This window comes from Pan troglodytes, chromosome 14 (assembly GCF_028858775.2).
Source record: "Pan troglodytes isolate AG18354 chromosome 14, NHGRI_mPanTro3-v2.0_pri, whole genome shotgun sequence".
Taxonomy (NCBI): Eukaryota; Metazoa; Chordata; class Mammalia; order Primates; family Hominidae; genus Pan; species Pan troglodytes.
Window position 1 is genome coordinate 8,335,313 of NC_072412.2, and position 17,647 is coordinate 8,352,959.

Here is a 17,647-nt window from a genome sequence, read left to right on the forward strand (position 1 = left end):
CTAAACACCCTATGTAAAATATCAAAAACTACACCAAATATATATTATATAATTTATATAAAATATCAAAAGGACACCAAATATGTCTTATATACTATACATAAAATATCAAAAAGTACAGTAAATATATTTCATATATTGTACATATAATATTAACAAAAAGTACACCAAATACATTTTATATACTCTACATAAAATATCAAAATATACAGTAAATATATATGACATACTGTACATAAAATATCAAAAAGTACAGTAAATATATATTACATACTGTACATAAAATATCAAAAATACAGTAAATATATTTCATATATTTTACATATAATATTAACAAAAAGTACACCAAATACATTTTATATACTCTACATAAAATATCAAAAGGTACAGTAAATATATATGACATACTGTACATAAAATATCTAAAAGTACACCAAATATGTGTTATATATACTGTAAATAAACTATCAAAAACTACAGTAATTATATTTAATATACTGTACATAAAATATCAAAAATTACACCAGATGTATAGTATATACTGTAAATAAAATATCAAATGGATAGTAAATATATACTACACACACTATGTAAAATATCAAAAACTACACCAAATATATATTATATAATTTATATAAAATATCAAAAGGACACCAAATATATCTTATATAGTGTACATAAAATATCAAAAAGTACAGTAAATATGTTTCATATATTGTACATATAATATTAACAAAAAGTACACCAAATACATTTTATATACTCTACATAAAATATCAAAAATACAGTAAATATATATTACATACTGTACATAAAATATCAAAAAGTACACCAAATATGTGTTATATATACTGTAAATAAACTACCGAAACTACAGTAATTATATTTAATATACTGTACATAAAATATCAAAAATTACACCAAATGTACATTATATACTGTAAATAAAATATCAAAAAGGACAGTAAATATATATGACACACCCTATGTAAAATATCAAAAACTACACCGAATATGAATTATATAATTTACATAAAATATCAAAAGACATCAAATATATCTTATATACTGTACATAAAATATCAGAAAGTACAGTAAATATGTTTCATATATTGTACATTTAATATTAACTAAAAGTACACCAAATATATTTTGTATACTGTACATAAAATATCAAAAAGTTCAGTAAATATATATTACATACTGTACATAAAATATCAAAATGTACACCAAATATGTGTTATATATACTGTAAATAAACTATCAAAATCTACAGTAATTATATTTTATATACTGTACATAAAATATCAAAAATTACACCAAATGTATAGTATATACTGTAAATAAAATATGAAAAAGGACAGTAAATATATATGACACACCCTATGTATAATATCAAAAACTACACCAAATATGTATTATATAATTTACATAAAATATCAAAAGGACACCAAATATATCTTATATACTGTACATAAAATATCAAAAATACAGTAAATATATTTCATATATTATACATATAATATTAGCAAAAAGTACACCAAATACATTTTATGTACTCTACATAAAATATCAAAAAGTGCAGTAAATATATATTACATACTGTACATAAAATATCAAAATGTACACCATATATGTGTTATGAATACTGTAAATAAACTATCAAAAACTACAGTAATTATATTTAATATACTGTACATAAAATATCAAAAAGTACAGTAAATATGTTTCATATATTGTACATATAATATTAACTAAATGTACACCAAATTCATTTTATATACTGTACATAAAATATCAAAAAGTACAGTAAAAATATATGACATACTGTACATAAAATATCAAAAAGTACACCAAATATGTGTTATATATACTGTAAATAAACTATCAAAAACTACAGTAATTATATTTAATACACTGTACACAAAATATCAAAAATGACACGAAATGTACATTGTATACTGTAAATGAAATATCAAAAAGGACAGTAAATATATACTAAACACCCTATGTAAAATATCAAAAACTACACCAAATATATATTATACAATTTATATAAAATATCAAAAGGACACCAAATTTGTCTTATATACTATAGATAAAATATCAAAAAGTACAGTAAATATATTTCATATATTGTACATATAATAATAACAAAAAGTACACCAAATACATTTTATATACTCTACATAAAATATCAAAATATACAGTAAATATATATGACATACTGTACATAAAATATCAAAAAGTACACCAAATATGTGTTATATATACTGTAAATAGACTATCAAAATCTACAGTAATTATATTTAATATACTGTACATAAAATATCAAAAATTACACCAAATGTATAGTATATACTGTAAATAAAATATCAAAAAGGACAGTAAATATATATGACACACCCTATGTAAAATATCAAAAACTACACCAAATATGTATTACATAATTTACATAAAATATCAAAAGGCCACCATATATATCTTATATACTGTACATAAAATATCAAAATGTACAGTAAATATATTTCATATATTGTACATATAATATTAACAAAAAGTACACCAAATACATTTTATGTACTCTACATAAAATATCAAAAAGTACAGTAAATATATATTACATACTGTACATAAAATATCAAAAAGTACACCATATATGTGTTATATATACTGTAAATAAACTATCATAAACTACAGTAATTATATTTAATATACTGTACATAAAATATCAAAAAGTACAGTAAATATGTTTCATATATTGTACATATAATATTAACTAAAAGTACACCAAATACATTTTATATACTGTACATAAAATATCAAAAAGTACAGTAAATATATATGACATACTGTACATAAAATATCAAAAAGTACACCAAATATGTGTTATATATACTGTAAATAAACTATCAAAAACTACAGTAATTATATTTAATATACTGTACATAAAATATCAAAAATTACACAAAATATACATTATATACTGTAAATAAAATATCAAAAAGGACAGTAAATATATACTAAACACCCTATGTAAAATATCAAAAACTACACCAAATATATATTATATAATTTATATAAAATATCAAAAGGACACCAAATATGTCTTATATACTATACATAAAATATCAAAAAGTACAGTAAATATATTTCATATGTTGTACATATAATATTAACAAAAAGTACACCAAATACATTTTATATACTGTACATAATATATCAAAAATACAGTAAACATATATTACATACTGTACATAAAATATCAAAAAGTACACCAAATATGTGTTATATATATTGTAAATAAACTATCAAAAACTTCATTAATTATATTTAGTATACTGTACATAAAATATCAAAAATTACACCAAATGTACATTATATACTGTAAATAAAATATCAAAAAGGACAGGAAATATATATGACAAACCCTATGTAAAATATCAAAAACTACACCAAATATGAATTATATAATTTACATAAAATATCAAAAGTACACCAAATATATCTTATATACTGTACATAAAATATCAGAAAGTACAGTAAATATGTTTCATATATTGTACATATAATATTAACTAAAAGTACACCAAATATATATTACATACTGTACATAAAATATCAAAAAGTACACCAAATATGTGTTATATATACTGTAAATAAACTATCAAAATCTACAGTAATTATATTTAATATACTGTACATAAAATATCAAAAATTACACCAAATGTATAGTATATACTGTAAATAAAATATCAAAAAGTACAGTAAATATATATGACACACCCTATGTAAAATATCAAAAACTACACCAAATATGCATTATATAATTTACATAAAATATCAAAAGGACACCAAATATATCTTATATACTGTACATAAAATATCAAAAATACAGTAAATATATTTCATATATTGTATATATAATATTAACTAAAAGTACACCAAATACATTTTATATACTCTACATAAAATATCAAAAAGTACAGTAAATATATATTACACACTGTACATAAAATATCAAAAAGTACACCAAATATGTGTTATATATACTGTAAATAAACTATCAAAATCTACAGTATTTATATTTAATATACTGTATATAAAATATCAAAAATTACACCAAATGTATAGTATATACTGTAAATAAAATATCAAAAAGGACAGTAAATATATATGACACACCCTATGTAAAATATCAAAAACTACACCAAATATATATTATATAATTTACATAAAATATCAAAAGGACACCAAATATATCTTATATACTGTACATAAAATATCAAAAATACAGTAAATATATTTCATATATTTTACATATAATATTAACAAAAAGTACACCAAATACATTTTATATACTCTACATAAAATATCAAAATGTACAGTAAATATATATGACATACTGTACATAAAATATCTAAAAGTACACCAAATATGTGTTATATATACTGTAAATAAACTATCAAAAACTACAGTAATTATATTTTATATACTGTACATAAAATATCAAAAATTCACCAAATGTATAGTATATACTGTAAATAAAATATCAAAAAAGACAGTAAATATATATGACACACCCTATGTAAAATATCAAAAACTACACCAAATATGTATTATATAATTTACATAAAATATCAAAAGGACACCAAATATATCTTATATACTGTACATAAAATATCAAAAATACAGTAAATATATTTCATATATTGTACATATAATATTAACAAAAAGTACACCAAATACATTTTATGTACTCTACATAAAATATCAAAAAGCACAGTAAATATATATTACATACTGTACATAAAATATCAAAATGTACACCATATATGTGTTATATATACTGTAAATAAACTATCAAAAACTACAGTAATTATATTTAATATACTGTACATAAAATATCAAAAAGTACAGTAAATATGTTTCAAATATTGTACATATAATATTAACTAAAAGTACACCAAATACATTTTATATACTGTACATAAAATATCAAAAAGTTCAGTAAATATATATGACATACTGTACATAAAATATCAAAAAGTACACCAAATATGTGTTATATATACTGTAAATAAACTATCAAAAACTACAGTAATTATATTTAATACACTGTACATAAAATATCACAAATGACACAAAATGTACATTATATACTGTAAATAAAATATCAAAAAGGACAGTAAATATACACTAAACACCCTATGTAAAATATCAAAAACTACACCAAATATATATTATATAATTTATATAAAATATCAAAAGGACACCAAATATGTCTTATATACTATACATAAAATATCAAAAAGTACAGTAAATATATTTCATATATTGTACATATAATATTAACAAAAAGTACACCAAATACATTTTATATACTCTACATAAAATATCAATATATACAGTAAATATATATGACATACTGTACATAAAATATCAAAAAGTACAGTAAATATATATTACATACTGTACATAAAATATCAAAAATACAGTAAATATATTTCATATATTTTACATATAATATTAACAAAAAGTACACCAAATACATTTTATATACTCTACATAAAATATCAAAATGTACAGTAAATATATATGACATACTGTACATAAAATATCTAAAAGTACACCAAATATGTGTTATACATACTGTAAATAAACTATCAAAAACTACAGTAATTATATTTAATATACTGTACATAAAATATCAAAAATTACACCAAATGTACATTATATACTGTAAATAAAATATCAAAAAGGACAGTAAATATATATGACACACCCTATGTAAAATATCAAAAACTACACCAAATATATATTATATAATTTATATAAAATATCAAAAGGACACCAAATATATCTTATATAGTGTACATAAAATATCGAAAAGTACAGTAAATATGTTTCATATATTGTACATATAATATTAACAAAAAGTACACCAAATACATTTTATATACTCTACATAAAATATCAAAAAGTACAGTAAATATATATTACATACTGTACATAAAATATCAAAAAGTACACCAAATATGTGTTATATATACTGTAAATAAACTATCGAAACTACAGTAATTATATTTAATATACTGTACATAAAATATCAAAAATTACACCAAATGTACATTATATACTGTAAATAAAATATCAAAAAGGACAGTAAATATATATGACACACCCTATGTAAAATATCAAAAACTACACCGAATATGAATTATATAATTTACATAAAATATCAAAAGACATCAAATATATCTTATATACTGTACATAAAATATCAGAAAGTACAGTAAATATGTTTCATATATTGTACATTTAATATTAACTAAAAGTACACCAAATATATTTTGTATACTGTACATAAAATATCAAAAAGTTCAGTAAATATATATTACATACTGTACATAAAATATCAAAATGTACACCAAATATGTGTTATATATACTGTAAATAAACTATCAAAATCTACAGTAAGTATATTTTATATACAGTACATAAAATATCAAAAATTACACCAAATGTATAGTATATACTGTAAATAAAATATGAAAAAGGACAGTAAATATATATGACACACCCTATGTATAATATCAAAAACTACACCAAATATGTATTATATAATTTACATAAAATATCAAAAGGACACCAAATATATCTTATATACTGTACATAAAATATCAAAAATACAGTAAATATATTTCATATATTATACATATAATATTAGCAAAAAGTACACCAAATACATTTTATGTACTCTACATAAAATATCAAAAAGTGCAGTAAATATATATTACATACTGTACATAAAATATCAAAATGTACACCATATATGTGTTATGAATACTGTAAATAAACTATCAAAAACTACAGTAATTATATTTAATATACTGTACATAAAATATCAAAAAGTACAGTAAATATGTTTCATATATTGTACATATAATATTAACTAAATGTACACCAAATACATTTTATATACTGTACATAAAATATCAAAAAGTACAGTAAAAATATATGACATACTGTACATAAAATATCAAAAAGTACACCAAATATGTGTTATATATACTGTAAATAAACTATCAAAAACTACAGTAATTATATTTAATACACTGTACATAAAATATCAAAAATGACACGAAATGTACATTGTATACTGTAAATGAAATATCAAAAAGGACAGTAAATATATACTAAACACCCTATGTATAATATCAAAAACTACACCAAATATATATTATACAATTTATATAAAATATCAAAAGGACACCAAATTTGTCTTATATACTATACATAAAATATCAAAAAGTACAGTAAATATATTTCATATATTGTACATATAATATTAACAAAAAGTACACCAAATACATTTTATATACTCTACATAAAATATCAAAATATACAGTAAATATATATGACATACTGTACATAAAATATCAAAAAGTACACCAAATATGTGTTATATATACTGTAAATAGACTATCAAAATCTACAGTAATTATATTTAATATACTGTACATAAAATATCAAAAATTACACCAAATGTATAGTATATACTGTAAATAAAATATCAAAAAGGACAGTAAATATATATGACACACCCTATGTAAAATATCAAAAACTACACCAAATATGTATTATATAATTTACATAAAATATCAAAAGGCCACCATATATATCTTATATACTGTACATAAAATATCAAAATGTACAGTAAATATATTTCATATATTGTACATATAATATTAACAAAAAGTACACCAAATACATTTTATGTACTCTACATAAAATATCAAAAAGTACAGTAAATATATATTACATACTGTACATAAAATATCAAAAAGTACACCATATATGTGTTATATATACTGTAAATAAACTATCATAAACTACAGTAATTATATTTAATATACTGTACATAAAATATCAAAAAGTACAGTAAATATGTTTCATATATTGTACATATAATATTAACTAAAAGTACACCAAATACATTTTATATACTGTACATAAAATATCAAAAAATACAGTAAATATATATGACATACTGCACATAAAATATCAAAAAGTACACCAAATATGTGTTATATATACTGTAAATAAACTATCAAAAACTACAGTAATTATATTTAATATACTGCACATAAAATATCAAAAATTACACAAAATGTACATTATATACTGTAAATAAAATATCAAAAAGGACAGTAAATATATACTAAACACCCTATGTAAAATATCAAAAACTACACCAAATATATATTATATAATTTATATAAAATATCAAAAGGACACCAAATATGTCTTATATACCATACATAAAATATGAAAAAGTACAGTAAATATATTTCATATATTGTACATATAATATTAACAAAAAGTACACCAAATACATTTTATATACTCTACATAAAATATCAAAATGTACAGTAAATATATATGACATACTGTACATAAAATATCTAAAAGTACAACAAATATTTGTTATATATACTGTAAATAAACTATCAAAAACTACAGTAATTATATTTAATATACTGTACATAAAATATCAAAAATTACACCAAATGTATAGTATATACTGTAAATAAAATATCAAAAAGGACAGTAAATATATATGACACACCCTATGTAAAATATCAAAAACTACACCAAATATGTATTATATAATTTACAAAAAATATCAAAAGGCCACCAAATATATCTTATATACTGTACATAAAATATCAAAAAGTACAGTAAATATGTTTCATATATTGTACATATAATATTAACAAAAAGTACACCAAATACATTGTATATACTGTTCATAAAATATCAAAAAGTACAGTAAATATATATTACATACTGTACATAAAATATCAAAAAGTACACCATATATGTATTATATATACTGTAAATAAACTATCAAAAACTACAGTAATTATATTTAATATACTGTACATAAAATATCAAAAAGTAGAGTAAATATGTTTCATATATTGTACATATAATATTAACTAAAAGTACACCAAATACATTTTATATACTGTACATAAAATATCAAAAAATACAGTAAATATATATGACATACTGCACATAAAATATCAAAAAGTACACCAAATATGTGTTATATATACTGTAAATAAACTATCAAAAACTACAGTAATTATATTTAATATACTGTACATAAAATATCAAAAATTACACCAAATGTACATTATATACTGTAAATAAAATATCAAAAAGGACAGTAAATATATACTAAACACCCTATGTAAAATATCAAAAACTACACCAAATATATATTATATAATTTATATAAAATATCAAAAGGACACCAAATATGTCTTATATACTATACATAAAATATCAAAAAGTACAGTAAATATATTTCATATATTGTACATATAATATTAACAAAAAGTACACCAAATACATTTTATATACTCTACATAAAATATCAAAATGTACAGTAAATATATATGACATACTGTACATAAAATATCTAAAAGTACACCAAATATGTGTTATATATACTGTAAATAGACTATCAAAATCTACAGTAATTATATTTAATATACTGTACATAAAATATCAAAAATTACACCAAATGTATAGTATATACTGTAAATAAAATATCAAAAAGGACAGTAAATATATATGACACACCCTATGTAAAATATCAAAAACTACACCAAATATGTATTATATAATTTACATAAAATATCAAAAGGCCACCATATATATCTTATATACTGTACATAAAATATCAAAATGTACAGTAAATATATTTCATATATTGTACATATAATATTAACAAAAAGTACACCAAATACATTTTATGTACTCTACATAAAATATCAAAAAGCACAGTAAATATATATTACATACTGTACATAAAATATCAAAATGTACACCATATATGTGTTATATATACTGTAAATAAACTATCAAAAACTACAGTAATTATATTTAATATACTGTACATAAAATATCAAAAAGTACAGTAAATATGTTTCATATATTGTACATATAATATTAACTAAAAGTACACCAAATACATTTTATATACTGTACATAAAATATCAAAAAGTACAGTAAAAATATATGACATACTGTACATAAAATATCAAAAAGTACACCAAATATGTGTTATATATACTGTAAATAAACTATCAAAAACTACAGTAATTATATTTAATATACTGTACATAAAATATCAAAAATTACACAAAATGTACATTATATACTGTAAATAAAATATCAAAAAGGACAGTAAATATATACTAAACACCCTATGTAAAATATCAAAAACTACACCAAATATATATTATATAATTTATATAAAATATCAAAAGGATACCAAATATGTCTTATATACCATACATAAAATATCAAAAAGTACAGTAAATATATTTCATATATTGTACATACAATATTAACAAAAAGTACACCACATACATTTTATATACTCTACATAAAATATCAAAATGTACAGTAAATATATATGACATACTGTACATAAAATATCTAAAAGTACACCAAATATTTGTTATATATACTGTAAATAAACTATCAAAAACTACAGTAATTATATTTAATATACTGTACATAAAATATCAAAAATTACACCAAATGTATAGTATATACTGTAAATAAAATATCAAAAAGGACAGTAAATATATATGACACACCCTATGTAAAATATCAAAAACTACACCAAATATGTATTATATAATTTACAAAAAATATCAAAAGGCCACCAAATATATCTTATAAACTGTACATAAAATATCAAAAAGTACAGTAAATATGTTTCATATATTGTACATATAATATTAACAAAAAGTACACCAAATACATTGTATATACTGTTCATAAAATATCAAAAAGTACAGTAAATATATATTACATACTGTACATAAAATATCAAAAAGTACACCATATATGTATTATATATACTGTAAATAAACTATCAAAAACTACAGTAATTATATTTAATATACTGTAGATAAAATATCAAAAAGTAGAGTAAATATGTTTCATATATTGTACATATAATATTAACTAAAAGTACACCAAATACATTTTATATACTGTACATAAAATATCAAAAAATACAGTAAATATATATGACATACTGCACATAAAATATCAAAAAGTACACCAAATATGTGTTATATATACTGTAAATAAACTATCAAAAACTACAGTAATTATATTTAATATACTGTACATAAAATATCAAAAATTACACCAAATGTACATTATATACTGTAAATAAAATATCAAAAAGGACAGTAAATATATACTAAACACCCTATGTAAAATATCAAAAACTATACCAAATATATATTATATAATTTATATAAAATATCAAAAGGACGCCAAATATGTCTTATATACTATACATAAAATATCAAAAAGTACAGTAAATATATTTCATATATTGTACATATAATATTAACAAAAAGTACACCAAATACATTTTATATACTCTACATAAAATATCAAAATGTACAGTAAATATATATGACATACTGTACATAAAATATCTAAAAGTACACCAAATATGTGTTATATATACTGTAAATAAACTATCAAAATCTACAGTAATTATATTAAATATACTGTACATAAAATATCAAAAATTGCACCAAATGTATAGTATATAGTGTAAATAAAATATCAAAAAGGACAGTAAATATATATGACACACCCTATGTAAAATATCAAAAACTACACCAAATATGTATTATATAATTTACATAAAATATCAAAAGGACACCAAATATATCTTATATACTGTACATAAAATATCAAAAATACAGTAAATATATTTCATATATTGTACATATAATATTAACAAAAAGTACACCAAATACATTTTATGTACTCTACATAAAATATGAAAAAGCACAGTAAATATATATTACATACTGTACATAAAATATCAAAATGTACACCATATATGTGTTATATATACTGTAAATAAACTATCAAAAACTACAGTAATTATATTTAATATACTGTACATAAAATATCAAAAAGTACAGTAAATATGTTTCAAATATTGTACATATAATATTAACTAAAAGTACACCAAATACATTTTATATACTGTACATAAAATATCAAAAAGTACAGTAAATATATATGACATACTGTACATAAAATATCAAAAAGTACACCAAATATGTGTTATATATACTGTAAATAAACTATCAAAAACTACAGTAATTATATTTAATACACTGTACATAAAATATCAAAAATGACACAAAATGTACATTATATACTGTAAATAAAATATCAAAAAGGACAGTAAATATACACTAAACACCCTATGTAAAATATCAAAAACTACACCAAATATATATTATATAATTTATATAAAATATCAAAAGGACACCAAATATGTCTTATATACTATACATAAAATATCAAAAAGTACAGTAAATATATTTCATATATTGTACATATAATATTAACAAAAAGTACACCAAATACATTTTATATACTCTACATAAAATATCAAAATATACAGTAAATATATATGACATACTGTACATAAAATATCAAAAAGTACAGTAAATATATATTACATACTGTACATAAAATATCAAAAATACAGTAAATTTATTTCATATATTTTACATATAATATTAACAAAAAGTACACCAAATACATTTTATATACTCTACATAAAATATCAAAATGTACAGTAAATATATATGACATACTGTACATAAAATATCTAAAAGTACACCAAATATGTGTTATACATACTGTAAATAAACTATCAAAAACTACAGTAATTATATTTAATATACTGTACATAAAATATCAAAAATTACACCAAATGTACATTATATACTGTAAATAAAATATCAAAAAGGACAGTAAATATATATGACACACCCTATGTAAAATATGAAAAACTACACCAAATATATATTATATAATTTATATAAAATATCAAAAGGACACCAAATATATCTTATATAGTGTACATAAAATATCGAAAAGTACAGTAAATATGTTTCATATATTGTACATATAATATTAACAAAAAGTACACCAAATACATTTTATATACTCTACATAAAATATCAAAAAGTACAGTAAATATATATTACATACTGTACATAAAATATCAAAAAGTACACCAAATATGTGTTATATATACTGTAAATAAACTATCGAAACTACAGTAATTATATTTAATATACTGTACATAAAATATCAAAAATTACACCAAATGTACATTATATACTGTAAATAAAATATCAAAAAGGACAGTAAATATATATGACACACCCTATGTAAAATATCAAAAACTACACCGAATATGAATTATATAATTTACATAAAATATCAAAAGACATCAAATATATCTTATATACTGTACATAAAATATCAGAAAGTACAGTAAATATGTTTCATATATTGTACATTTAATATTAACTAAAAGTACACCAAATATATTTTGTATACTGTACATAAAATATCAAAAAGTTCAGTAAATATATATTACATACTGTACATAAAATATCAAAATGTACACCAAATATGTGTTATATATACTGTAAATAAACTATCAAAATCTACAGTAAGTATATATTATATACAGTACATAAAATATCAAAAATTACACCAAATGTATAATATATACTGTAAATAAAATATGAAAAAGGACAGTAAATATATATGACACACCGTATGTATAATATCAAAAACTACACCAAATATGTATTATATAATTTACATAAAATATCAAAAGGACACCAAATATATCTTATATACTGTACATAAAATATCAAAAATACAGTAAATATATTTCATATATTATACATATAATATTAGCAAAAAGTACACCAAATACATTTTATGTACTCTACATAAAATATCAAAAAGTGCAGTAAATATATATTACATACTGTACATAAAATATCAAAATGTACACCATATATGTGTTATGAATACTGTAAATAAACTATCAAAAACTACAGTAATTATATTTAATATACTGTACATAAAATATCAAAAAGTACAGTAAATATGTTTCATATATTGTACATATAATATTAACTAAATGTACACCAAATACATTTTATATACTGTACATAAAATATCAAAAAGTACAGTAAAAATATATGACATACTGTACATAAAATATCAAAAAGTACACCAAATATGTGTTATATATACTGTAAATAAACTATCAAAAACTACAGTAATTATATTTAATACACTGTACACAAAATATCAAAAATGACACGAAATGTACATTGTATACTGTAAATGAAATATCAAAAAGGACAGTAAATATATACTAAACACCCTATGTAAAATATCAAAAACTACACCAAATATATATTATACAATTTATATAAAATATCAAAAGGACACCAAATTTGTCTTATATACTATAGATAAAATATCAAAAAGTACAGTAAATATATTTCATATATTGTACATATAATATTAACAAAAAGTACACCAAATACATTTTATATACTCTACATAAAATATCAAAATATACAGTAAATATATATGACATACTGTACATAAAATATCAAAAAGTACACCAAATATGTGTTATATATACTGTAAATAGACTATCAAAATCTACAGTAATTATATTTAATATACTGTACATAAAATATCAAAAATTACACCAAATGTATAGTATATACTGTAAATAAAATATCAAAAAGGACAGTAAATATATATGACACACCCTATGTAAAATATCAAAAACTACACCAAATATGTATTATATAATTTACATAAAATATCAAAAGGCCACCATATATATCTTATATACTGTACATAAAATATCAAAATGTACAGTAAATATATTTCATATATTGTACATATAATATTAACAAAAAGTACACCAAATACATTTTATGTACTCTACATAAAATATCAAAAAGTACAGTAAATATATATTACATACTGTACATAAAATATCAAAAAGTACACCATATATGTGTTATATATACTGTAAATAAACTATCATAAACTACAGTAATTATATTTAATATACTGTACATAAAATATCAAAAAGTACAGTAAATATGTTTCATATATTGTACATATAATATTAACTAAAAGTACACCAAATACATTTTATATACTGTACATAAAATATCAAAAAGTACAGTAAATATATATGACATACTGTACATAAAATATCAAAAAGTACACCAAATATGTGTTATATATACTGTAAATAAACTATCAAAAACTACAGTAATTATATTTAATATACTGTACATAAAATATCAAAAATTACACAAAATGTACATTATATACTGTAAATAAAATATCAAAAAGGACAGTAAATATATACTAAACACCCTATGTAAAATATCAAAAACTACACCAAATATATATTATATAATTTATATAAAATATCAAAAGGACACCAAATATGTCTTATATACCATACATAAAATATCAAAAAGTACAGTAAATATATTTCATATATTGTACATATAATATTAACAAAAAGTACACCAAATACATTTTATATACTCTACATAAAATATCAAAATGTACAGTAAATATATATGACATACTGTACATAAAATATCTAAAAGTACACCAAATATTTGTTATATATACTGTAAATAAAATATCAAAAACTACAGTAATTATATTTAATATACTGTACATAAAATATCAAAAATTACACCAAATGTATAGTATATACTGTAAATAAAATATCAAAAAGGACAGTAAATATATATGACACACCCTATGTAAAATATCAAAAACTACACCAAATATGTATTATATAATTTACAAAAAATATCAAAAGGCCACCAAATATATCTTATATACTGTACATAAAATATCAAAAAGTACAGTAAATATGTTTCATATATTGTACATATAATATTAACAAAAAGTACACCAAATACATTTTATATACTGTACATAAAATATCAAAAAGTACAGTAAATATATATTACATACTGTACATAAAATATCAAAAAGTACACCATATATGTATTATATATACTGTAAATAAACTATCAAAAACTACAGTAATTATATTTAATATACTGTACATAAAATATCAAAAAGTAGAGTAAATATGTTTCATATATTGTACATATAATATTAACTAAAAGTACACCAAATACATTTTATATACTGTACATAAAATATCAAAAAATACAGTAAATATATATGAGATACTGCACATAAAATATCAAAAAGTACACCAAATATGTGTTATATATACTGTAAATAAACTATCAAAAACTACAGTAATTATATTTAATATACTGTACATAAAATATCAAAAATTACACCAAATGTACATTATATACTGTAAATAAAATATCAAAAAGGACAGTAAATATATACTAAACACCCTATGTAAAATATCAAAAACTATACCAAATACATATTATATAATTTATATAAAATATCAAAAGGACACCAAATATGTCTTATATACTATACATAAAATATCAAAAAGTACAGTAAATATATTTCATATATTCTACATATAATATTAACAAAAAGTACACCAAATACATTTTATATACTCTACATAATATATCAAAATGTACAGTAAATATATATGACATACTGTACATAAAATATCTAAAAGTACACCAAATATGTGTTATATATACTGTAAATAAACTATCAAAATCTACAGTAATTATATTTAATATACTGTACATAAAATATCAAAAATTGCACCAAATGTATAGTATATACTGTAAATAAAATATCAAAAAGGACAGTAAATATATATGACACACCCTATGTAAAATATCAAAAACTACACCAAATATGTATTATATAATTTACATAAAATATCAAAAGGACACCAAATATATCTTAAATACTGTACATAAAATATCAAAAATACAGTAAATATATTTCATATATTGTACATATAATATTAACAAAAAGTACACCAAATACATTTTATGTACTCTACATAAAATATCAAAAAGCACAGTAAATATATATTACATACTGTACATAAAATATCAAAATGTACACCATATATGTGTTATATATACTGTAAATAAACTATCAAAAACTACAGTAATTATATTTAATATACTGCACATAAAATATCAAAAATTAAACCAAATGTACATTAAACACTGTGAATAAAATATCAAAAAGATAGTCAATATATACTACACACCCTATCTAAAATATCAAAAACTACACCAAATATATATTATATAATTTATATAAAATATCAAAAGGACACCAAATATATCTTATATACTGTACATAAAATATCAAAAAGTACAGTAAATATATTTCATATATTGTACATATAATATTAACTAAAAGTACACCCAATACATTTTATGTACTGTAAATAAAATATCAAAAAGTACACTAAATATATATTACATACTGTACATAAAATATCAAAAAGTACACCAAATAGGTGTAATATATACTGTAAATAAACTATCAAAAACTACAGTAATTATATTTAATGTACTGTACATAAACTATCAAAAGTTACACCAAATGTATATTATATACTGTAAATAAAATATCAAAAAGGACAGTAAATATATATGACACACCCTATGTAAAATATCAAAACTACACCAAATATATATTATATAATTTACATAAAATACCAAAGTCCACA